A 24,939-nucleotide genomic window follows, 5' to 3' on the forward strand; every position below is an offset into this window, starting at 1 on the left:
AGAATCAAAAGTAGTAAAAATCTTAAATGAACCAAACTGTACCATAGGATCCCTATGGATAGAAATTCCATGCTCTAATAATAAGAATATAGCAGTAGGGATATATTACCAACCTGTGATAGTGACTGTGAAATGCTCAGGGTGTCCCCTAGCCTCTGTTTGCCAAAAGCTGGGAATGAGGGACAGGGAATGGATCACTTGATGATTACCTGTTCTGTTCACTCCCTCTGGGGCACCTGACATTGGCCACTGTCGGAAGACAGGATACTGGGCTAGATGGACCTTTGGTCTGAGCCAGTATGGCCATTCTTAATGTTCTTATGTTAATAGTTTGGCTCAACAGGAAAAAACTGGAACTAAAATATTTGGGTGGATAAAAAGACTGTCTCTGAAGGACAAGGCAGAGAGGAGACAGAGACTGCTGAGGAGCAGACTGAAGATAAACTGGGTCTGGGATAAACTGGGCCTACCTAAGCCTACAGGTAAGACAGATATTCACGCAGACTTTTCATGGTGCTGAAAATCCTTTCCCCTTGTTATGCTTTGTTTGTAGTGTTGAAATTAAACAATACTTTGTTTTGAAAAGGCTGTTTTGGGTCACTTTATTCACCACTGGTCACAACTCGTGAAAGGAACTTTTGTAGGTAGACAAACCCAGTCAAATCTGCTGAGCAATCATGGTTGATACAAAAGGGTTTTGTAGCCTGGAGACCTGGTCTAAGAGTGGGAGAATCAGGAGATTCCAACCAGGGAGGTGAAGGTGTCAACTGAAAGGGTACAGAGAGAAGCCAGAAACCTGCCAACATGGAAAGAGGAGATGATGGAAGCCATATACTGAATGATATACAGGCATATCTCTCACCATGCACTAGCATGCTCAGGATCAGTATCCAAGCAGAAGCATCAAATTGGACCCTTTTAAACCCTCCAACCACATTGGTATCTCCCTCAAGATTTGATGCCAGTTGAAATCTGTCTGGAACAATGACTTCAGTGGACTATATACCTTAAGGTGAATGTGAAGGCCCCCTCTACTTTCTCAAGATTGCCAAAGGACTCTGACCTGAAGCCAGAGTCCTCATCCATTGACCTCTTACAGCTGGAGGTAAGAGAGATAAGATGAGGAGAACCAAAGTTGGGCAAGACATAGAGGCATACCCTCTTATCATATATTGTTGTGCCCTGGATCAACGCCCAGGCAGTCCCCACTAGGTTACAGGGACTTCAATTAAACACTTTCTAACCCACCAAATGCACTGAGTCATGCCAAAGTTGCTATAGTTGTCATTCAAACCCTCAAAACTAGACCTTCAGGATGCTGGATATAAGGGAAAATTCATACAGCAGTTTGCCAGTTTTGCCATATGGTAACAATCCTTTCCAGACCCCAAAATTGATGATCAACTGAGCCCCCAATATCAAAGAAGTTCAAGCATAGCAGTTTAAGGGTTTCAGAGTAGCAGCCATATTAGTCTGTATTCGCAAAAAGAAAGTTTAAGGGTATGAAGCGTAGGGCTGAAACAGGCCTATATGCAGTTAACTATAGCAACCTCCCTCCCCCTCCAGGCAGGAGCCAATCATCCAGCCCCATTACCACCTCCAGTGTCAGCAGCAGTGGGCAAGACAGGCTCTAGTGACCAGATGCTGCATACAATATCCCTTCTCCCTCATCCCTGCAGCACAAGAAAAAGGGAGGGATGGAAGGAGAAAGAGAAGGAAGCAGCTCCCCTTCCCACAAATGAGAGGGGAAGTGGGAGAGAGCAGTACTCCAGCAGCTCCTAGTTCAGATCTCATCTCCCCACCCAGCACCCATCTCTATTGCTTCCAGCACCCATCAAAGTATGTACCTTGGCTAGAGAGGTGAGCATTTTTTGACGTGCTAGTTAGGTCTGGCTAAACTACTACTATTTTAAGCATTTTGAAAAAAAACACCACTTTTGTTTGAAAAGTATAAATTCTGTTCTTTTCACACTATTTCAGCATGTTAGCTAGGTGAATTATGGTCACATGACTGCACCAAAAAATCAACAATACTGAGAGTGATCAAAATATACACAATTGGACTAAAGAAAATATGTAATAGAAGAACTCATTCCATTTAATATGTTACACTCAAAAAATAAACTAGAAGACACTGAGCAAACATGGCTATTTTGAGAATAATCTGAGTAAAATATTACAAAGCTGTTGGTGTTGAAGACTTTAATACCAGGAAACATATATTTAGTACACAAAGTACAACTGCTCCTGTTTATTTTGGTCTTTTATTCATTGTTGCACAATCTGCACTTCATTGTAATATATTAATGGCTTCAGCAATTAAACTGTGTAATTCAGTACAAACTGTTATTTAAGATGTATATTTTTACATTAATGGAAAAAAGGTGTTTTGATATCTGTTTTGTGTTAAATTTTTGCCATTCAATATATTTCAGAAACCTACCCATAATAGGAACATAGATAAAACTGACTGTCAGAAAATAACAATCTCCTTTGTTTACAGAAACAAACCACAAGTCTGAATCTTTCAGACTACTAAAATACATTCCTAAAATTGCTATACTACAGGGTAGACACGGCAAGGAAGATGATGAGTAGAATATTTCTGTTTATTGCTTGATCTAATTATAGTCCCAAATTATTCTACCAAACCATAAGTAACAGATATCTTAATTAGATGGCATCCTGTTTGAAAAGGCAGACCTTGGGATACATTCTGCTTTAAGGGGTCTTTGGGTAGTTCTGCCCCAGTGGTCACTAAATTATTTTGACAGTTGCTCAATAAATAACTTAATTACTTACACACTAATAGCCACAAATAGAGCTACTTAAAGATTGTGAATGACAAAACAGTTCAGCAGGGAGGAGCATATTCACTACCAACAGAGCGGCAAATTAACTTTTGAAGCAAAACAGTGGGTTATCACCAAAACACACATTTGTTTCATTTTTCTACTCTGTATAAGGTAAGAGGAACTACCAATAAAAAAAATATTTACACCCATCTAATAGGAATCTTGCTATGCTAATGACATGGAAAAAATAATACAAACCATGTAAAATGTTAAATGTATGAAAATTCAGATCACTGGATTTTTTTTTATGTTTTATGCTTTTCTGTATCACTAAAATAGCAAAATGTCCAGTATATGGATGCTAATATCTATTGCTACATTCTGTTTAGCTCTAACAGTAAAATAGTCTATTGCCATAATTTGTTTACGGTAGCTCCCAAAAAACAGGCACAGTCCCTGTCCTGCAAAGCCTACATTCTAAAAAAGGTAGATGAAAACATATTAAATAGACTTACTTTGATTGAATTTTCTATTCCATTTCCACTTTAATAAAAAAGGAATTACCACCAAAAACACACTAAAAGGTATAAATAGCTTTAACATGATCTTCCCTGTGTGAGACTGGACATATTTGATTTGTTTTACGTGTAACCATGCAGGCAACAAACTTAATTTACACCTCAGTGACAACAACAGTCTCAGTGTCAAATTATAATATAAAAATCAAGGAAGTCAGAAAGGAAGGTAGAACAAGATAAGTGCTACTGGAAAATGGCACTCTCCTTTTAGGTTTAAATTCCCTTTAAGTAAAAGAAATAATACAAAAAGTATCAACATGCAATGTTTCTCCCATTGGTGTAGTTAATCCACCTCTGCGAGAGATGATAGCTATGTCAACAAAGGAAGCCCTCCTATTGACATATAATCAGAATCATAGAACTGGAAGGGACCTTGAGAGGTCATCTAGTCCAGTCCCCTGCACTCATGGCAGGACAAAGTATTATCTAGACCATTCCTGACAGGTGTTTGTCTAACCTGCTCTTAAAAATCTCCAATTATGGAGATTCCACAACCTCCCTAGGCAATTTATTCCAGTGCTTAACCACCCTGACAGTTAAGAAGTTGTTCCTAATGTCCAACCTAAACCTCCCTTGCTGCAATTTAAGCCCATTGCTTCTTGTTCTATCCTCAGAGGTTAAGAAAAACAATTTTCCCCCTCCTCCTTGTAACAACCTTTTACAAAGTTGAAAACTGTTATGTCCCCCCTTGGTCTTCTTTTCCACATTAAACAAACCCATTTTTTTTCAAATTTCCCTCATAGGTCATGTTTTCTAAACTTTAATCATTTTTGTCACTCTTCTCTGGACTCTCTCCTATTTGTCCACATCCCTCCTGAACACAATACTCCAATTGAGGCCTAATCAGCACGGAGTAAAGGTGAAGAATCATTTCTTGTGTCTTGCTTCCAACACTCCTGAGAATACATCCCAGAATGTTGCTTGTTTTTTTTTTTTGCAACAGTGTTACACTGTTGATTCATATTTAGCTTGTGGTCCACTATGACCCCCCATATCCCTTTCCACAATACTCCTTCCTAGGCAGTAATTTCCCATTTTGTGTATGTGCAACTGATTGTTCCTTCCTAAATGGAGTACTTTGTATTTGTCCTTATTGAATGTCATTCTGTTTACTTCAGACCATTTCTCCAGTTTGTCCAGATCATTTTGAATTTTAATCCTATCCTCCAAAGCACTTGCAACCGCTCCCAGCTTGGTATTGTCCACAAGTGTTATAAGTGTACTCTCTATGCCATTATCTAATTCATTGATGAAGATACTGAACAAAACCGGATGCAGAACTGATCCCTGCAGAACCCCATGCATTACGTCTTTCCAGCATGACTGTGAACCGCTGATAATGTAAGACAGTATCAAAAGCCTTACTAAAGTCAAGATATACCACGTCTACCATTTTCCCCCATATCCAGAGGGCTTATTACCCTGTCAAAGAAAACTATCTGGTTGGTTTGACATGATTTGTTCTTGACAGATCCATGGTGACTGTTACTTATCAGATTATTATCTTCTAGATGTTTGCAAATTGATTGCTTAATTATTTGCTCCATTATCTTTCCAGGTACGGGTACAGAAGTTAAGCTGACTGGTCTGTTACTCCCTGGGTTGTCCCTATTTCCCTTTTTATATATTTCCCCTTTTCCAGTCTTCTGGAATCTCTCCCATCTTCCTTACTTTTCAAAGATAATAGCTAGTGGCTCAGATATCTCCTCAGTTAGACATCTTCTCAGTCAGCTCCTTGAGTATTCTAGGATGCATTTCATCAGACCCTGATGATTTGAAGACATCTAATTTGTCTAAGTAATTTTAACTTGTTCTTTCCCTATTTTAGCCTCTTCTGATCCAACCTCATTTTCACTGGTATTCACTTTGTTAGATGTCCAATCACCACCACCCTTCTTGGTGAAAACCAAAACAAAGATGTCATTAAGCACCACTGCCATTTCTACATTTTCTTTGTTATTCCCCCCCCCCCCTCATTGAGTAATGGCCCTACCCTGTACCTGATCTTCCTCTTGATTCTAATGTATTTGTAGACTGTTTTCTTGTTACCCTTTATGTCTCTAGCTAGTTTAATTTCGTTTTGTGCCTTGGCCTTTCTAGTTTTGTCCCTGCATACTTGTATTATTTGTTTATATGCATCCTTTGTAATTTGCCATAGTTTCCACTTTTTGTAGGACTCTTTTTTGATTGTTAGGTCATTGAAGATCTCCTGGTTAAGCCAGGGTGGCCTCTTGCCATACTTCCTATCTTTCCTATGCAATTGAATAGTTTGTGCTTGTACCCTTAATAATCTCTCTTTGAAAAACTGTCTTCAATTGTTTTTCCCCTTAGACTTGCTTCCCATGAGATCTTACCTACAAACTCCCTGAGTTTGCTAAAGTCTGCCTTCTTGAAATTCATTTTTTTTATTTTTCTCTTCTCTTGCCTACCATTCCTTAGAATCATGAACTCTATCATTTCATGATCACTTTCACTCAAGCTGCCTTCCACCTTCAAATTCTCAACCAGTTCCTCCCTATTTGTCAAAATCAAATCTAGAACAGCCTCTCCCCAAGTAGCTTTCTCCACCTTCTGAAATAAAAAGTTGTCTCCAATACATTCCAATAACTTGTTGGATAATCTGTGCCCTGCTGTGTTATTTTCCCAACAGATATCTGAGTAGTTGAAGTCCCCCATCACTGCCAAGTCCTGTGCTTTGGATGATTTTCTCTCTTTACACTAGTGGTTCTCAACCAGGGGTACATGTACCCTTAGGGGTAACACAGAGGTCTTTCATGGGGTATATCAACTTATTTAGATATTTGCCTAGTTTTATAACATGCTACAAAAAAGCACTAACAAAGTCAATACAAACTAAAATTTCAGACAAAATGAGAAAGTAAGCTATTTTTCAGTAACAGTGTGCTGTGACACTTTTGTATTTTTATGTCTGATTTTGTAAGCAAGTAGTTTTTAAGTGAAGTAAAACTTGGGAGTAGGCAAGAAAAATTCAACTCCTAAAAGGGGTACAGTAGTCTGGAAAGGTTGAGAACCACTGCTCTACACCACGAGTTAGGTTGGAATAACTGCATTGCTCAGCACACCTTTGAGTGACATATTTATTCCGATGTAAGTTTTCAGTGTAGACCTGGCCTAAATTGAAAAGCAAATAGGTCTATTCCATTCTTTGCTGTGCTTCATTGAAAGGAACTCTTGATCTACAATACTTCTGACAAAAATAGTATAGTATTACTTTATACTTGAGACTTTTCTTTTATTATGTGCCATTTTCCTCAGCAATACACTATTTAAAAATAGCCAATTTCAAGCTAACTAGTCACGTAACACTTTCCAAAAAGAAAATAAACCAAATGATATAAAATTATTATTAATTCTGGTGGCAACCACACCATTTTACATAATATAAAAGGAACTGAAAACACATCTATTTTCACTTTTACACAGCCACAGATCTCCACACACAATTAAAAATGTCATCACTTGTTTTATTTTATCCATTTATTTAGATCTTTAAAATGTATATTCAAGAGATAATACTACTGGTTTCAAATGTAAAATATTTACAATATTTTTGTAAGTAGCAACCTTTTAAGGGAATATTTGCTTATGTCTTGTGACAGTACTTGGTCTTTATATTCTTCTTATTTAGAACAAAATATTTCACATGGGATATAATCAAATTAAGCAATCTTGTCTGCTTCTGTTGGATGAGAAGATTGAAGAAGTCCTACAGAATGAATTATGAAATAGAGAAGATGTCCCCAAAGGTAAATTAACTGACAGAAAAGATGTACAAACAAAAAGCTTGTACATGTTCAGTTGGGAATTTTCAAAAAGTTTTCAGCCTAGATTTCTGAATCAACTCTGCAATTCTGGGATCTTCCCTGTCTGGTACATGAAGAGTTCACGGGAGAGAGAGAAACCGAATTTGTTAACTTTTGGATCCAAACCTATTTAGGAATTTAACACTGGATCAAAGATTTCTCGCAAGACCTCAGATGTTTAAAAAAGTTCTGCCACAAAAGCAGACAAAAAGCAACTGCAATTAAGTGTCAACTAATTCACGATATACAATAACCCTTCACCCACTCCCACCCCACGCATGAAGTGGGGGAAGGAGAAATGGAGATGTGATGAGAGTTATTTTGGCCAATTCACTGGGGGTTAAATGGAGGACTTCCAGAGCTAAATGCATTAATTTCTACAGTATGAGCTAAAAACCCAAGTTCACAAGCCATGGACTGTTACATATCTGTTGTGGGATGGCAAAGAGGACACAACACACACTAACCAGTGGGTTACTCAACAATCACAGAAGTTATTGAAGCATATGGGTTGCAATAATAGCTGTGGAGTAGTTCCATTGCTATCCATATTCATCCCCTAACACATACTGAACCACTCTGAGCAAAATTATTTTTGCTCTGGCTTTGTGTCAGAGTGGAAATTGGCACTTTCACTGTCTTTTCTTTGAATTTTGGCAGGCAGCTTTTACTTCTTTTTTTTTAAAATAAAGAAAAAAAATCATCTAAAACAGGATATTTTCCTTGTGCTAGATAAGAGAAAATAGGAGACTTACCTGTGCTAGTCAGAAGATTAAAGTATTCAATTTGGACCCAATTCTTAAGAGAAACCAAGACAAGTAAGCTTTCATATCACAAGCATCCCTTTAATAGAGTGACAAAAGTCATCACAAGCCCAAGAATCTATATGGAAAAATAGTTTCTCCTTCCAGCTACTAGATGGACAAGCACATCAATCATGTTAAGTGATAGTTTTTAATATAAAAACGTCAATTAATTAAAGCATGTCTTTATCCGTCCCTAGTAATGTCAAAACCGTCCTCCTTGGGTATAATCTTTAAATCTAAAGAATTTTTATGTATTTGCTTCATTTAAGTTGAATACGATTATAATAATAAGAACATCCTCCCATTACAATACTGCATGATGAAGAAAATGATGCATCATAAGCTCCAATACATTTTAAAATCACCCTGATGATTCTGCTTTAGCTATTTCACAGCCTGTTCTATTCATAGGTATCATTCAGGAAATTCATCTGCTTGAACCATTTTCTAGGTTATGTATGAATTAAAATAAATCTACTGTTTTAGAAGTTACCAACTAGCCACCTTCAATCATTCCATTCAAAGGGCCAAAGCCAAAGACTGTCAATTTCCAGCTACTCGGGACATTTTTTTCCAGGAAATCTGTTGATGGGCTAAAGGATGGTCAAACACATTAGATATCTTGCCAACATCACTGTTTTTAAAGGTTCACCTAATAAAGAGGGTGACAGTTTTCCAGTTATTCTACAAGCTCCAAAAATGATTATGGTCAAAGATGGTACATTGCGCCTTTAACAAATATATTTGGAAAATCAAGCATGCAATTCTGATCACCCCATGTCAAAAAGATACATTAGAATTGGAAAAGGTACAACAAAGGGCAACAAAAATGATTATGGGCATGGAACAGCTTCCATACGAGCAGAGGTTAAAAGACTGGCACTGTTCAGCTTAGAAAAGAAACAACTAAGGTAGGATATGATAGAAATCTAACCAATCATGAACGGTACAGAGAAAGTGAATATGGAGGTTTTATTTACTCCTTCGCATAACAAGAAATGGTTGCTTACTGTAACTGTGGTTCTTCAAGATGTGATGTAGACTTGTACACTTAGTGTGTGCGTGCTCAGCGCACTAGAGCCTGGAGAATTTTGCCTAGCAGTACTTGAAGAGGGGCAGCACTCATGCCCTGTGGCCATAGCCCCTCCCGCTCACTATATGAGGCAGCAATGCCCTGACCCATTTCAGTTCTTTCGCACCAAACGCCCAGAGATTAGACTCTGATGCAGAAGGAACAGAGAGTGGGCCATGGAATACATGACTGCATTACATCTTGAAGAACCACAGCTACAGTAAGTAACCATTTCTTCTTCTTTGAATAGATGCAGCTGTGTATTCCACTTAGGTGACTTACAAGTAGTACCCATCCCAGGAGCCTACTAAACAAAGATTGCAGGACCCTACATGCACCAACGCTGGAAAATGCGGTAATGACATAATAGTTCGTAAATATAAGTATGGGCGACCACGTAGCAGCCTCACAAACATCCAATATTGAGACATCACCGAGGAACACTCTCGACGTTGCTTGTGCTCTTGTAGAATGAGCTTGCACCCACTCAGGAGGCATAGCCAAAGCTATTTCACATGCAGTCTTGATACAGGATGGTATCCATTTAGAGACTGTCTGTGAAGAGACCGCATGCCCCTTCATTCGCTTTGCATTAGGGCTGTCAAGTGATTAAAAAAATTAATTGCAATTATTCGTGCTGTTAAACAATAATAGAATGCCATTTATTTAAATATTTTTGGATGTTTTCTACATATTGTAATGGGGTAAGGCCAGAAGGCTTTAGGAAAGTAGTGAGAAACAGGTATGTTAGCCCCAGGCTAATCAAATCCCTGTTACGGTGGTAAACAAAATGGCAGTTGCTCCAGGTTAATCAAGACACCTGGAGCCAATTAAGATCCTTCTAGAAAGCAGTGGAGACAGCTAGGTTGACTGGGACACCTGAAGCCAATCAAGGGCTGGCTGGAACTAGTTAAAAGCCTCCCAGTTAGTCAGTTAGGCGCGTATCAGGAGCTGTAGAAGGAAGCTGTGCTGCGTGGCTGGAGAAACTGAGCAGTACAAACCCTATCAGGCACAAGGAAGGAGGCCCTGAGGTAAGGGTGAAATAGATATTGAGGAAGTGAGGGCTGATGTGAGGAAGTGGCCCAGGAAACTGTACTCATCCTGTTTCCAAAAAGTCAGTTACCAATAGCTGCTACTATTAGGGTCCCTGGGCTGAAGCCCGGAGTAGAGGGTAGGCCCGGGCTTCCCCCTCCCCTTCCCAATTAATCACTGAGACTGGGAGACAACAGAAACTGTGCGAGGGAGGGTAGCTTCTCCTCACTCCCTTGCTGGCTTATGATGAAAATGGGTCAGTAAACTGTGAAAAGACAATTACCTTTTCCATAACTGGTGTTCTTCGAGATGCATTGCTCATGTCTATTTCACAATAGGTGTGTGTGCTCGCCACATGCACCGGAGCAGGAAGTTTTTCCCCTAGCAGTACCCATAAGGGGGAGCGCCCCCCCCGACGGTGCCTGCCTGGTGCAGTATAAGGGGGGCTGCGCTCCCCCCACCCTCAGTTCCTTCTTGCCAGACAACTCCAACAGAGGGGAAGGAGGGTGGAATGTGGAATAGACATAAGCAACACATCTCGAAGAACACCAGTTACGGAAAAGTTAACCATCTTTTCTTCGAGTGATTGCTCATGTGTATTCCACAATAGGTGATTCCAAGCTATATCTATTGGAGGTGGGTAGGAGTTCACAAGTTCTCGGGACGGAGTACCGCCCTGCAGAACCCGGCATCATCCCTGGCCTGGGAGACGATCGCATAGTGCAAGGTGAACGTGTGAACCGAAGACCACATGGTGGCCCTACAAATGTCCTGGATTGGGACATGGGCCACGAAGTCAGCCAAAGAGACCTGCGCCCGAGTCGATTGTGCCTTCACAATGGATGGTGGGGGAACCCTCGCCAGCTCATAACAGGAACGGATGCACAAACTGATCCACTTAGAAAGCTACTGAGTGGAAATTGGCTGACCACACGCTCAGCGAGACGATGAACAGTTGTGAAGATTTTCTGAACACCTTGGTCCGCTCGAGATAGAAAGCCAGAGCTCGCCTTACGTCAAGCGTGTGGAGACTAGTCGCGTGAGGCTTGGGGCAGAGGACTGGCAGAAAAATGTCCTGACTCATGTAGTAGGCAGAGACCACCTTCGGGAGGAATGCAGGGTGTGGGCGGAGCTGGACCTTGTCCTTACAAAAAACTATATATGGCGGTTCGGAGGTTAGGGCCCTGAGCTCAGGGTCCTGAGCTCTGAGACCCACCTGGCCGATGTGATAGGTACTAGGAAAGCCAGTGTCCACAAGAGGTGAGATGAGGAACACGTGGCCAGTGGTTCAAACAGGGCCCCCGTGAGACAAGCCAGGTTTAGGTCCCACTGTGGAACCAGGGGCTTGGAATATGGATAGAGACGGTCCAAAACCTTAAGGAACCGGCCGGTCATAGCATAGGAAAACATCGTGTGCCCTTGCACTGGGGGATGAAAGACCAATATGGCCGCCAAGTGCACCCTGACTGACGAGGGCGTCAGTCCCTGGACCCTCAGGTGGAGGAGGTAATCAAGGATAAGCTGGATCAGGGCGGCCATCAGGGAAACACCTTGGCCTGCCACCCACCTTGAAAACAGAGACCACTTTGCTACATAGGAGCAGTGAGTGGAGGGCCATCTACTTTCAAGGAAGATGTGCTGAACCTGTTCCGAGCATGTCCTTTCTTCACCACCTAGCTACTGAGCAGCCACGCCGTGAGGTGAAGCATTGCTAGGCTGGGATAGAGAAGGCAGCCCTGGTCCTGAGAGCAGGTCTGGGCGGAGTGGCAACTGCCATGGCAGAGCTACCACCAGCCCCGAGAGGGTCCCATACCAATGCTGCTGAGGCTACTCTGGAGCAACGAGGAGGACCCTGGCTTTGTCCATCTTTATGTTCTCCAGGGCCCTGCTGATCAGAGGGAATGGAGGAAAGGTGTAGAGGAGCTGACATGACCAGGACAGGATAAAGGCATAGGAGATAGCGCCCCTCCCTAGGCCACCCCGGAGCAGAATCGGGGGCATCGTTGGTTCTGCTGGGTTGCAGGTGGAAGGCTTTTAGGTAGATGTCGTGGGCTATACAGAAGTCCCACAGACTGAGGGCTTCATGGCAGAGGGCAGAGGATCGGGCCCCGCCTTGCCTGTTGATATAGAACATCAAGGCCGTGTTGTCCGTGAGGACCCTGACTATCTTGCCCTCCAGGTGCAAGCGGAAGGCCATACACGCCAGTTGCATCACCCTCAGTTCGTTAATGTTTATATGAAGGGGTAGGTCTTGTAGAGACCACAGGCTTTGGGTCTGAAAGTTCCCCATATGGGACCCCCAACCCAGGTCCGACGTGTTGGATACCAGCTCCAACAATGAGGCTCTATTCCTGAGAATGTTGGAGCATGTTGTTTGGGACGGACCACCGCAGGGAGGTGATCACCAAGTTCAGCATGGTGAGGACTTTGTCCATTCTATCCATGGCCTGGGACAACTGTGAGGCCAGTCAGAGCTGGAAGGGCCTCATTCTGAGTCTGGCGTGATGGACCACACATGTGCACAAAGACATGTAACCCAGCAGTTGCAGGCAAACCCTGGCTGTCATCACCGGGAACCTTGTGATCAAGTCGATGAGCCCTTTCAGGGTCTTGAACCTGTCTGGTGGGAGAGAGGCCCTGGCCGACATTGCGTCCAGTAGCGCCCCGATAAATTCTATGCATTGGACCGGGACTAACATGGACTTGGTATTGTTTATCAACAGGCCCAGGGCAGCACATGTGGACAGGAGGAGCGCCACATGATCCCTCATGTGCGACCGGGCGGTGCCTTTGACTAGCCAGTCGTCCAGATATGGGAATATGTGGACCCCGTGGCGTCTGAGGTAGGCCGATACCACCACCATATATTTTGTAAAGACCCTGGGGGCAGTGGACAGAACAAAATGGTAGGACCATGAATTGGTAATGACTCTGAAAGACCACAAAACGGAGGAAGTGTCTGTGCCCCTCAAATATATGGATGTGGAAGTACAGGTCCTGTAGATCGAGGGCAGCATACCAGTTCCCGGAATCCAGGGAGAGGATGAGGGATGCCAGGGAAACCATGCGGAACTTGAGTTTCACCATGTAGTGGTTCAAGCCTCACAGGTCCATGATGGGCCTGAGCCCCTCTTTTGCCTTCGGGATAAGAAAATACTGGGAGTAATACCCCCGCCCAGGAACTCCTTGGGCACTGCCTCTATAGCTCCTAGGTCCAGGAGCTGCCCTACCTCCTGCTCGAGCAGGGCCTCGTGAGAGGGATCCCCCAGAAGGGACTGGGGTGGAGGTGGTTGGGTGGGGAGGAAGTAAACTGAAGGGTTTAACCTCAGGAGATGGTGTTGAGGACCCATTGGTCTGAGGTGAGCCGTAACAATTCTGGGAGGAAAGTACACAACCGATTGGAGAAAAGGAGCTTTACTGGGGGGAGGTCCCTGCTGAGAACTGGCAGAGCATCCCCGAGCATCCCGTCAAAAGCACCTTTTGCCCACCTGCTTGCCCTTAGAAGATCCAGGCTCGGGGGCAGGCCGGGATTGCCGCTGTGGGCGCTTTCTATAGTCCCACTGCTTTTTGTGGGCGGCCTTATACTTCGGGAGGGTGGCCTGGGCGGGAGCCTGCTGTGGCATGGACTTGGGTTTTGCCAGAGGAGGGACATAGAGGCCCAAGGTCTGGAGGGTCGTGTGGGAGTCTTTCATGCCATGCAGCCTTGTGCCTGTTTCCTCAGCTAACAGAGCCTTCCTGTCCAAAGGGAGATCCTGCATTGACGACTGCGCTTCGCTGGAGAGCCCAGAGAGTAGAAGCAATGATGGCCGTCTCATGGACGCCACCAAGGCCATGGACCGTGTGGTCATGTCCGCTGCATCCGAAGCGGCCTGCAGGGATGCCCTTGCAGCAGCCGTCCTTCCTCTACAAGCGCCTTAAACTCCTTCTTATCGCGCTCCTGGAGTGAGTCCTCAAACTTGGGGAGGGATTCCCAGAGGTTAAACTCATAGCGACCCAGGAGAGCCTGATGGTTTGCTACTCGTAGCTGAAAGCTTGATGACTAATAAACTTTTCTCCCGAAAGTATCCAGCCTCCGAGAGTCTTTGTTCTCGAGGGTCGGGGCTGGTTTCCCCTGTCACTTCCTGTGGTTGACCGACTCAACCACCAAGGAGTTGGGCACCGGGTGGGTATACAGATTCTTGTGTCCCTTCGTGGGTACAAAGTACTTGTGCTCCGCCTTTTTAGAAATGGGAGCCAACAAGGCTGGTGTTTGCCACAGGGCATTTGAAATTCTTGCCACTCCTTCATGGAGCGGCAAGGCCACCCTGCCCGTTGCTGAAAGGGACAGCACATTGAACAGGGAGCCTGAGGGCCCTTCCATCTCCTCAGCCTGGAGGTGCAGGCTCGCTGCCACCCTTTTTAGGAGGTCTTGGTGAGCCCGGTAGGCCTCCTGCAGGACGGAGGGGGCAGGGCCGCAATCAGCTCCTCTGGACGGGGTAAAGCCGGTGCAGTGCTTTAGGTGTCATCCGGCACCAGAGGATCCACCACCTGGTCGGACTCTGGGCACTATACCGAGAACACAGCTCCCACCGACCTTTTTTCTGGCGGTCTAAAGATGGAAGCCGACAGTGCTTCTGAGGCCCCAGCCACTGAGCGAGCCCCCACCGGATACCACTGAGCCGGCCATGACGCTTGGTGCCACTGCACTTGCTGTGGCACCGGAGGGCCGGCTGTTCGGACTGGCTAGCTTGGCCTGTAGATGAGTGGCTGTGAGGGGAGGCCAGGCTGGCAAATGATCCACAGCTGCCTCTGGACCAGGATTATTGGCAGTGCCGGGCCCTATGTCGGCCACGGGATCGGGATTTCGACACAGAGGAGCGGCACCAACAGTAGTAGCTGCTCCGCAAACAGCCTCGACAGGTGGAAAGGGAGGCCAAGCAGGAACGGCATCAACGATTGTGCGCGACTGACTCCGGTATCTCCTGAAAGACAATGACCATTGGCGACATCCGCCACGGTCCCGTTGATATTCGCTTCGCGAAGACAAGTGGTGCCGGGAGTCCCGGTCGGACGGCACCCATCCGGATAGTCTGGCCAGCATCGAGGGCGATCCACATTGACTGAGCCCTCAGCGGTCTCTGGGCAGTGAGCGGTGTCGGGAGCATTCACTCGACCAAGACCGGTACCGGGCCAGTGGCGACTGCGGTGATCTCAGCAGCAGCTTGCCTCTGGAGCGTGGGGCTGACATTGGCAGAACTCCGGGCACCACCATGGACATGACGTCCCTGGCTGCCTGGAGGGCTTTGGGCATAGATAGCATCCGGACAGCTGGAGAGGCATGCTCCGAAGGGGCCGGACTACTCCGCTCAACATGAGTCGGAGGCCTAGGGCCAGATGGGGATGGAGGACTAGCCGACATGGGCCTAGCCTCTGTCCCAGACTTCCCTCGGTGCCGTTGCGAAGAGGGAGTCTTTCCGGTCCTCTTGGCGTGCCCCATGGATGGGGAGCTGTGCCGACTGCACGATGGTACCTGAGGGTCTCCGCGTACCGACGCTGCGGTGCTGGGGACCAGTTCGGAGTGGCGTGCCGGGGATGGGGCCAGTGCTGACTCTATCACGATGACCCGGAGCCTAATGTCCCTTTCTTTTTTAGTCTGGGGCTTGAAAGACTTGCAAATCTTGTACCTTTCACTGATATGGGTTTCTCCCAAGCAGCGCAGACAATCCGCGTGCGGGTCGCTCCTTGGCATATAGTGCCTACAAGAGCTGCACAACTTAAAGCCTGGGGTGTGGGGCATGCCCTGGCCCGGGCTCAGTGACTAACTAAACTAACTGAATTAGCTAACAAACTACAGGTATTACTGAACAAACTAAGGGTTCTGGGAACGAGCCGCAGCAAAGCCGTAGCTGAGCAGCTCCAACGCACCTTCACTGGCGGCAAGAAAGAACCAAGGGTGCGGGGAGTGCAGCCCCCCTTACCAGGCAGGCGCTGCAGAGGGGGGCACTCCTCCCTGTGGGTACTGCTAGGGGAAAACCTTCCGGCACTGGTGCACGTGGCAAGAACACACACCTATTGTGGAATACACATGAGCAAACACTGGAAGAAGAACCTTGCCTCTAGAGAGAGAAGGGCTACGTGGAGGGTCGCAGTGAGCCTCTGAGGCTAGTGTAATCCACCAGGAAGCACTGGACCCACTGAGACAAGGTAGAAGCTTTGTCAAAATATATTGATTTCAATTACAACAGAGAATACAAGATGAACATTGCTCACTTTGTATTTATTTTATGACATATTTGCACTGTAAAAAACAAAATAAATAGTACTTTTCAATTCATCTATTACAAGTACTCTTTATCATGAAGGTTCAACTTACAAATGTAGAATTATGTACAAAAATTACTGCATTCAAAAATAAAACAATATAAAACTTTAGAGTCTACAAATCTACTCTGTCCTACTTCTTGTTTAGCCAATCACTCAGAGAAACAAGTTTTTATTTGCAAGTGACAGTGCTGACTGCTTCTTGTTTACAATGTCACCTGAAAGTGAGAACAGGCATTCACATGGCACTGTTGTAGCTGTTAATCAGAATTAATTTTTTGAGTTAACCACATGAGTTAACTGCCATTAATCGACAATCCTAATTTGCATATGACACAAACAGGTGAGGCTAAGCATGAAACTGTTTAGTCATAGAATCATAGAATATCAGGGTTAGAAGTGACCTCAGGAGGTCATCTAGTTCAAACCCTGCTCAAAGCAGGACCAACACCAATTAAATCATCCCAGCCAGGGCTTTGTCAAGCCTGACCTTAAAAAACTCAAAGAAAGAAGATTCCAACACCTCCCTAGGTAACCCATTCCAGTGCTTCGCCACCCTCCTAATGAAAAAGTTTTTCCTAATATCCAACCTAAACCTCCCCCACTGCAACTTGAGACCATTACTCCTTGTTCTGTCATCTGCTACCACTGAGAACAGTCTAGATCCATCCTCTTTGGAACCCCCTTTCAGGTAGTTGAAAGCAGCTATCAAATCCCCCCACCATTCTCCTCTTCCGCAGACTAAACAATCCCAGTTCCCTCAGCCTCTCCTCATAAGTCATGTGTTCCAGTCCCCTAATCATTTTTGTTGCCCTCCACTGGACACTTTCCAATTTTTCCACATCCTTCTTGTAGCATGGGGCTCACCAATGTCAAGGCCTCACCAATGTCGAATAGAGGGGAATGATCACGTCCCTCGATCTGCTGCCAATGCCCCTACTTATACAGCCCAAAATGCCGTTAGCCTTCTTGGCAACAAGGGCACACTGTTGACTCATATCCAACTTCTCATCCATTGTAACTCCTAGGTTCTTTTCTACAGAACTGCTGCCTAGCCATTTGGTCCCTAGTCTGTAGCGGTGCATGGGATTCTTCCATCCTAAGTGCAGGACTCTGCACTTGTCCTTGTTGAACCTCATCAAATTTCTTTTGGCCCAATCCTCTAATTTGTCTAGGTTCCTCTGTATCCTATCCCTACCCTCCAGCATATCTACCACTCCTCCCAGTCTAGTGTCATCTCCAAACTTGCCGAGGGTGCAGTCCATGCCATCCTCCAGATCATTAATGAAGATATTGAAAAAGAACGACCCCAGGACCAACCCATGGGGCACTCCACCTGATACCGACTGCCAACTACACATGGAGCCATTGATCACTACCCGTTGAGCCTGATGATCTAGCCAGCTTTCTATCCACTTTATAGTCCAGAGCCCGGTGAGCAAGAAAATGGCTGTTCCACCTGCTTATGCTGATCTAGGAAAATCTGCCAGAGATGTTTTCACCAAGGGCTATGGATTTGTATGAATAAAACTTGTTTTGAAAACAAAATCTGAAAATGGATTGGAATTTACAAGCTCAGGTTCAGCAAAGTCAGAGACAAGCAAACTTACTGGCAGTTTGGAAACAAAATACAAATGGAGGAAATATGGCTTGACGTTCATGGATAAGTGGAACACCGACAACACAGTAGGCATAGAGATTATTCTTGAAGATCAGGAAAAAAAATGCTAAAATTAAGACTGGATATAAACGGGAACACATCAACCTCGGCTGTGACATGGAGTTTGTCTGGATCTTCAATAAGTGGAGCCTTTGTGTTCGTTTATGAGGGTTAGTTGGCAGGTTACCAAATGACTTTTGAGATGACTAAATCCAGAATAACCCAGAGCAACTTCGCTGTTGGTTATAAGACTGATGAATTGCAGCTTCACACTCATGTGAATGATGGCACAGAATTTGGAGGCTCCATTTATCCGAAGGTGAATGATAAATTGGAAACTTCAGTCAATCTTGCTTGGACAGCTGGAAATAGCAACACTCACTTTGGAATAGCAGCCAAATATCAGATTGACTCCAATGCATCTTTCTCTGCTAAAGTGAACAACTCCAGTCTGATTGGTTTAGGATACACTCAGACTTTGAAGCCAGGTATCAAACTAACATTGTCAGCTTTGTTGGATGGCAAGAATATCAATGCGGGTGGACACTAACTTGGTCTAGGATTGGAATTTGAAGCATAAAAAGGGATTATACAATCACTAATTTGAAAATACTTTACAGTGTAGATACCTTCAGAATTTAGTGAACCTTTTAATGTTTTATGTCTGGGATGCAAGTATTGTTATGTATCAGTCATGTTAAACCTGGTTAAAGACAGCTAAGCTTTAAAGTGTTGTTCTTTGAGACGAAAACATTAAACAAAATTCTAATTCCAGGTTTGTTGCCCATCACAGCTGCTAATTACAATTTTACAAGGGAGACAACAATGGTACTGATTACCGGTTTCAGAGTAATGGCTATATAAGGACAGAAAAGTGTGATAAAGAAACTGTGACTGAGAATTGCAATCCACCATAGTGAACTCTTAATTCATGAAGCATAGTCCTGTCCAGGTAGAAGGCTAGACACCACCTGACATCTAATGTATGGAGATGTTGATCCTTTGGAGATGACCGCTTAGGAAAGAACATAGGTAAATCTATCACCAGATTCAAACAAAACTGAAAAACCACTTTAGACAAAAAAAATTGATGTTGTCACAAAGTCACGTTGACTATGAGGAAAGCAGTCTTCTGAACAAAAGTGGAAAGGAACAAAATGCTTGGGGCTCAAATGGAGGTCCCATTAAAACCACTAGTTATGGTCCCACAGAGGAACCAAATCTCAGACCAAAGAATGGAGATGTAGAAGTCCTCTTAAGACTCTTGCTACCATAGCACTGGAAAGGACTGATCTTACCTGAATAGGGGGATGAAATGCTGATATTGCTGCCAGATGTACTTTCAATGAGCTAAAGGCTCATTTTAAGGACTAGGCCATTCTGGCAGAAGGCTTTCAATTGTTGAGTAGGACCTGCTGAAGAGCCGCCAAACACCATATTTCCTCCTCATTTAGCCATGAAGCAGCCACGCTGTGAGATGCAGGGAGCTGAGCATGGGATGTAAAGTGCATTTGTGATTCTGTGCGAGTAGGTTGGGATAGAGAGGAAGGGGTACTGGAGGCTGAACTGACAGAACAAGAAGGTTGGAGAATCAGCACTTGTCATGTCAGGGCAATGAGAATGCGCTTGGCCCGATCCTTCTTCAGCTTGAGGATGATTGGAATTGGCGGAAACGTATACTGGAGAGACAGCTGCCAGCTGAGATGGAAAACGTCAGACAGTGAATCTGGCCAAAGGCCCCTTTGAGAGCAGAACTGTGACATTCCCTGTTGTTCCTCGTAGCAAACAGGTAAAACATTGGAACGCCCCAAGCTGTGAAGATGACCCAGAGGACACTGGTCTTCGGAGACCACTTGCAACTCAGGGAAAAATTCTGCTGACATGGTCCATGAGATGATTCTGGACCCTGGGGAAATGGTCAGCTATTGGAGTGATACTCTCTTCAATGCAGAACTGCCACAATCTGTTTTCCTCTTGGCAGAGAATCCTGAAGCATGCTCCCCCTTGTCTGTTCACATAACGTATTGTGGTGGTACTGTTTATAAGTATGTGATCCACTGAGCCCCAATATGATCCAGAAAAGTCTGACATGGATTGCAGATGGCCCAAAGCTCCAGCACATTGATATGCAGTGAGGACACCTGCTCCGAGTGCAGATCTTGAACTTCAGTGACTTCAGATGTGCTCCCTGCCCATTCAAGGAGGTGTCAGTGACAACACACATGGTTGGTAAAAAGGGCCACGTGAAGGAAACACCCTGATAAACATTCTCTGGAAGCATCCACCACTGCAAAGAGTCCAGGACCAGTGGAAGGAAACAGAAAAATTGGTCCACGGAGTGAAGAGTCACAGAGTAAACTATCCTGAGCCATATTTGAATGGGGCGAAGACAAAACCTTGCAAACTGTACCACCTGCGTGCAAGTGGACATGTGGCTCAAGAGGCCTCAGGCACATCCAAACTGTCTTGGAAGGCTGAGATTGTAGACAGAGACAAAGGTGGCAAATCACTTGAAAACGGTCAGTTGACAAAAATGCTCTCCAACTTGTAGAGTCTATTAGGGCCCCAATGAACTCGATATTCTGAGTGGGAACCAAAGTTTACTTTCTGGTGTTTAGGATGAGGCCCAGACAGTTGAACAAGTGAAGTGTAGTATTGACATGGGAAAGGACTTCCTCTCTGGACCTGCCCTTCAGTAACCAGTCATCCAGGCACAGGAAGATGTAAATTCCTTTCTTCCTGGGGTACACTGTCACCACGACCAAGCATTTGATAAAAATACAAGGAACAGAAGAGAGGCCAAACAGATGCTCTGTTATGACAAATCGAAGGAATTTTCTGTGGCTCAGAAAAAAATCGCCAGACAAAAGTAGGAGTTCTGAAAATCTAAACTAGCAAATCAGACAACTCAAGGAGGATAATCAATAGAATGACCATTTGGAAGAAAGAGTTATTTACTGTAACTATGGTTCTTTGAGATATGATGCAGTCATGTATTCCAAGTAGGTGTGTGCCCACACCAGAGCCAGATTTTTGCCTAGCAGTACATGTAGAGGGGCGGCACTCGCACCTGGTGTCTGTGGCCCTTTCCCTGAATATATGAGGATGGTGGGTAGGTCATGGAATACACATCTGCATCACACCTCGAAGAATCACAGTTACAGTAAGTAACCGTTTCTTCTTCAAGTAGATGCAGACATGTTTTCCAAGTAGGTGACTAGCAAGCAGTACCCTATCCAGAGGCAGGGTTTGGAGTCTATTTGAATCAGGATCAAACTCTCCCAACTTTAGTGTCTACTCTGAAAGAATCAGTGATCGCATACTGGTCCATTAACGTATGCATGGACGACTATATGATTGCCCTACAACTGTCCAATATGGAAATGTCATTGAGGAATGCCACTGCCATTGCCTGCGCTCTTGTCAAATGTGCCCGTATCTTCTGAGAAGGTACATCTCAGATGCAGTCTTGATACAAGATGTTACCCATCTAGAGATGGTCTGCGTAGAGACTGCTTGTCCTTTCATGTGGTCTGCATATGATACAAACAAGCAAGGTGAAGCAAGGAACTGTTCAGTCCTATTCTGATAAAAGACTAGACTGCCTCTAAGTCTGGAGGCATTAATCCTCTGGGGAGGAATGTGGCTTGGGAAAAAATACAGGCAAATGCACCACCTGGTTCAAATGAAACAGAGACCACCTTGAATACAGACTTTGGTTGTGGTCGGAGTGTAATCTTATCCCTGGAGAGCTGCATGTAAGGAAGCCCAACCATTAAGGGCCTGCAGCTCACCCCCCCACCATGGCTATTAACAATGCAGTTCTCTGGAGACAGGAGGGACAGCAGACAGGAAGCAAGGAGCTCGAACAGAAGCCCCATTGGAGCTGCTAAGATTGTGTTCAGGTCCCACAAGTGGATTGACTCTTGCACCAGAAGATGCGGGTGGAAAAATTCTTTCAGAAATCTCATCACTGTGGCATTGGAGAAAACTGACTTCCCTTGGATAGGTGGATGAAACACTGATGGTACTGTCAAGTGTACTCTCAGAGAGCTGAGTGCTAAGTCCGATTCCTGAAAGTGTAGCAGGTACTCTAAGATGTCCTGGATGGAAGTCTCTGCTGGAAGGGCCCCACAAGCTAAGGACCACACGGAAAACCTCTTTCACTTTGCCAAGTAGGCCGTTCTAATGGAAAGCTTCCTACTATTAAGTAGGACCTGTTGGACAGCCTCCAAGAAAAACTCTTCCTCCTCGTTCAGCCACACAGCAGCCACACTATAAGGTTCAGGTAGCTGATTGCAGGGTGCAGCCATGGTCCTGTCTGAGCAGGTTGGGAAGGCAAGGAAGCACTATGGGAGGCTGAACTGACAGGGCGAGGAGGTCCGAGAACCATCACTGTCTCAGCCACACTGGACAATCAGGATGAGCCTGGCTCAGTCCACCTTGAGCTTGGCAATGACCTGAGTAATGACTAGGACAGGAAGGAAGGCATACGGCAGAGCTGATTACCAGCTGCAGTGGAAAGCGTCGGAAACTGAGCCAGGACTGAGCCCCTCCCGAGAGCAGAATAGGTGACACTTCCTATTTTCCCTAGTTGCAAAGAGATCAACCATAGGGATACCCCATGTAGCAAAAAACACCTGGGTCTTCTGGGTCCATTCATGGCTCAGGGAGAAAAAAAAATCTGCTGAGGTGATCCGTAAGGTGGTTAAGGACCCTTGGTAAGTGGACAGCTATTGGAGTGATGTCTTCTTTGATGCACAACTGCCACAGGTTGAACTGCCTCCCGTGAACCAGAGTGGGCTCCTCTGTTTTTTCACATAGTACATCGTGATGGTATTGTCAGTGAGTATGTGACCCAATGAATGCCTGATACAGTCCCAGAAGGCACAACATGCATTGTGGATGGCCCAAAGCTCCAGAATGTTGATGTGAAGCAAAGTCTCCTATTCTGATCACAGACCCTGCACTCTCAATGAGTCCAGATGCACACCTGCCTCCTCCCCAACCCAGAAGGGCCATCTTGGTCAGAGAGGGCTGAGTGAAAGGAACCAACAGTCTCAGAAACACATGGACTGTCATGGATGGCTGTGATTGCAGACCGAGACAGCTATCTAATTGCCTGGAAGCAGTTGGTCGACAGGAATGCCCTCCAATTTGTGGAATGTAATAGGGCCCCAATGAATTCTGTTTGCTGAGTGGGAGCCAAGATAGATTTCATGGTGTTTAGAATGAGTCTCAAAAGGTCGAGTACACGTAGCAGGATGTTGACATGGGGAAGAATCTCTTCTCTGGAGTCGCCCTTCAGCAACCAGCTGTTGAGGTAGGGGAAGATATAGATTATCTTCCTCCTTAGGTATGCTATGACCATCATCATGAATTTGGTGAAGACTCAGGGGAGACGGGGCAAATGAGAGGCCAAATGGGAGAATCGTGTACTGAAAGTGATGGTCTCCTACGCTGAAGCGAAGAAACTTCCTGTGACTTGATAGAATGTCCACAAGAAAATAAATGTATTGAAGGTCCAGAGCAGAGATCCAGTCATTCTGAGACAAAGCAGGGAGGACAGCTGATAGAGTGACCATGTGGAACCTCACATATGTGATCGATTTGTTGAGTCTGTGGAAGTTGAGGATGGGCTTCAGCCCACCCTTGGAATTTTGGTATAAATGTATACCAGGAGTAGAATCTATGACCCCAGTATTCTTGTAGAACCTCCTCCATCACTCCCTTTGCTAGCAGAGAGCTGATCTGCTTGAAGAACAGTGTCTTGTGAGAGAGGTTCCTGAGGTGGGAAAGGAAAGGCGGGTGGGCATGGAAAGGAACTGGATGGCATAGCCCAATCTAGGACCCAGCTGTTGAAGGTAATGGAGACCCAGGCATTGTAAAAACAGGCCAGCCTGCCCCCAAAGAAACAGGAGGATGACGACGGAGGAAGAAGAACAACTGAAACAATGCTCTGGATCAGAGAGTCAAATGGGAGCTTAGCAGGTGCCTAAGGAGGGCTGTTGTGCCCCTAGTGGCATCTGTGTGTGGGTGGAATGTACACTCCCAAAGATCTTAAGGTGGCTCTCGAAGTTTTAAAGGAATGCAAGCTTTCACTAGTCTTGTCCGAAAACAAGGTTCAGCCTTTGAAAGGCAAGTGCCAGTCACTTGCTGGACATCCAGAGCAATCCTTGAGTTTTGAAGCCAGGAAGCCCTCCTCATAGTAATCATCAAGGCCATCACCCTGTCTGAAGTGTTCACAAGATCAAGGGCGGACTGCAGACATTTTGGCCAACAAGCAGCCCACAGTGACAAGTGCCCAAAATGCAGACAAGCATTCATACAGACAGTAAGGAAATGGTGACCATCTTGTTGGCTTCAGCCCTATTGGGTAATAAGAGATGGTGGTCACTGTGAATTAGGGAAAAATCATGAGACATACAAATGAATGTATAATACTAAAATAACCAAGAACTCAATAAAAACACCAAACCAAAAACCAAAATGGCCATGATAGAGTAAAAAAGCGTGTTAGTACCTTGAAACTCAGTATGCTGGACTCGTGTCTTATTTTCGGTCATGTGTGTATAATCAAAAATTCTAAGTAACAATAATTCCATCTAAAATGTATAAAACTATAAAATTAATTAAACCTAAATTGGGTAAATTCATGCCTCAGATTCCCACCTTACATCTTTCATCACATTTTCAGGAGACAGGTAAAAAACACCCCTCAATTGCTAGAATTCCAATAAAATCACAAGGAGTTAGCAATATTGAGATCTGGCAGGTCTAATCCAGACTGTCACAGACTCCATGTGTGATTTCTGGTGAAGTACTAGGATTTGATTTTCACAGACTAGAGACCTGGGTGCTCAGGCCATTAA

General features: G+C 44.8%; 1 protein-coding gene and 1 pseudogene across 1 annotated transcript in view; one reads left to right on the forward strand and one right to left on the reverse strand.

Annotated features, from left to right (window-relative positions):
- The window catches only part of ME1 (malic enzyme 1), a 356,730-nt gene that overhangs the window by 215,823 nt on the left and 115,968 nt on the right, over nt 1–24,939 (reverse strand). The gene's annotated exons all lie outside the window — the stretch shown is intronic.
- On the forward strand, nt 17,603–18,912 carry LOC119853770 (annotated as a pseudogene).

Source organism: Dermochelys coriacea, chromosome 3 (assembly GCF_009764565.3).
Source record: "Dermochelys coriacea isolate rDerCor1 chromosome 3, rDerCor1.pri.v4, whole genome shotgun sequence".
NCBI lineage: Eukaryota > Metazoa > Chordata > Testudines > Dermochelyidae > Dermochelys > Dermochelys coriacea.